The 2,126-nt window shown below is 37.3% G+C and overlaps 1 long non-coding RNA gene across 1 annotated transcript in view; it reads left to right on the forward strand.

The window, feature by feature from the left end:
* The first annotated feature begins 188 nt into the window (after positions 1-188).
* LOC107059912 (uncharacterized) overlaps positions 189-2,126 on the forward strand; it is a 12,022-nt gene continuing 10,084 nt past the window's right edge. The window contains exon 1 of the long non-coding RNA XR_001473019.1: positions 189-286. This is a non-coding gene — a long non-coding RNA (uncharacterized lncRNA). The remainder of the gene's footprint in view (positions 287-2,126) is intronic.

The raw sequence follows: 2,126 nt of genomic DNA on the forward strand, positions 1-2,126 counted from the left end.
ACCAAAGTATTGACGGTAAAGGCATTTTTGAGCCAAACTATAAATGGAGGGCATTTTCGTTCCTTTCACATAGTTTAAGGGCATTTTTGACCCTTTTCCCTATTAATTATTACTATTTAAAAAAAAAGAGATATCTGACTTCCAGAGGTCAGTAATTTTATTATTACCTGGCTATTATTTTTCCCAAATCCCTCAAAACCCAAGTGGTCTCTCATATTGTGAAACCGCCTCACGCTCACATACGCCGCTAGTCGTCGCAGCTCGCAGCTCGCCGCCGCCGCAGCTCGTAAGTTTACTGTTTTTTTGATGCAGAATGAAAGTGGCTGAAGTTGTTAAGTTAGCACTTTAATCCCTGAAGTAGTAGTATTATATTTTGTTTAATTGCACTTTAGTCATCTTTGTATGAGCTGGCATAGCTCTGTCAGAAGCAGTAGTAGGTGAGGACACTGTTGCAAGCATACTCTATGAATCAGCTAGGGTTGTGGTCCTATATATATTGTACTGATGAAAATGAAATGGGATTATCTTGTTTTGCCATATATCTCTTAGTTGTAAGTTAGCTTAGCAACTAGTTGTCTTCCTCATTTTCTATTCCCTGAATTTCCCCTTTTTCTACTGTTCCATTGATTATTGTTCATCAATATTACTGTTCCATTGAATCTGCATTATACATTGTTGCGTAACAGGGGATTTCCCGTGGAGTTCTTTCCGGTTTTATTTGCAATCCCTCGCATGGCTGACTACTTGTCACATTATATTGTTGCGAGTCCCTTGACGATCCTGATACCAAGATAATGAGACCAGCACATGAGGTAACTTAACTATGGGCAAGCGCAAATCAGTCTACTTATGAGCGTGTACTAACTAGTGTTTGAATAGAATGCACACCTCGTCTCATGATTTGCATTTGCACACATCGTCTCATTGATCATATTGAAGGAAATATGTTCATTAAGTTGGTAATGATCAGTTTGTAGGTAGAAAATTATTTTGAGATTGATACCTTGTGGAATTAGTCGATGTGCGTGTAAGTTGACCCCTCGGACATCACAGTTATAGCAATGCAACGTCTTTTTTGATTACTTCTCCATAAATAAAAATACAAATAATATTTGAGGTTTCCAAAACGTGTACTTTCCTTTTCTCATCAATTTAGGCTTCCCACTCACTTATGCTTTTCCTAATCAGTTTAGGTTTGCTAATAATATTTTATTATAAATAAACTTGAAAGGGGGTAAGTCTCCCAATATTGATTTCTTCTCTCAATACTTGCAATATGTTTTCAACAGGGTTTGTATGCCACAACTGCTTCAAGAACTCTTTTGTTAGCGTTGCACCAATTCCCCCAATTGCTTCTTCTTCTTCTTCTTCTTTACCCTATTTAACCATTCACTTTACTTTCAGTATAATACATCAATATTGGTACATAAGACCCAATATTAATGATCAAGCATTCGAATACCGGGGTGCAATACAGGACTACTGTTCAACCACGTCGACCCAAATTATTATTCATCTTTCCGATACCATGTTCTATGAGAAACTCAATCACGCTATATCACAAGTGTTTATGCCTTTTAAGCACGAGTTTGAAGATCAACAACACGGTATAGTTGAAGAAACAACTAGTAAGTTGCAAAGCATCACGACTACTGAGATGTCAGAGGTATGTGTGCATGTGGAATTACAGATTGATCACTATTGCGATGGAAGAATTTTGTTATCATCATCCATGGATGGAATGGTGCCGGCAAGTAAATCATCAATAGAGTTGCTAGAGCCGATGGAAGCTGATGAAAGAAATAGCAACGATGAGTGTTTGGTATGTCTAGATGAGCTAGGGGAAGAAACTGAAGTAGTGCGCTTGCCTTGCTCTCATATGTTTCATGCTGAGTGTATTACCAAGTGGTTAGAGAATAGCCATTACTGCCCGCTTTGCCGCTTTGAGATGCCCACTAATTAGACAAGACTGCATAAAGGATCAACAATCTAAAGCCAAAAACAATTTTGCATTGCTAGATGTATAATAATTAGTTGATATTCTTTCATGTATTTGGATTAGGAACTTAATACTAAATGACAAAGTTAAGGATATATCAAACCATTTTCCCTTCATTTTTGTAACA

This window comes from Solanum tuberosum, unplaced genomic scaffold, assembly GCF_000226075.1.
Source record: "Solanum tuberosum cultivar DM 1-3 516 R44 unplaced genomic scaffold, SolTub_3.0 scf00045, whole genome shotgun sequence".
In the NCBI taxonomy this organism is placed as follows: Eukaryota; Viridiplantae; Streptophyta; class Magnoliopsida; order Solanales; family Solanaceae; genus Solanum; species Solanum tuberosum.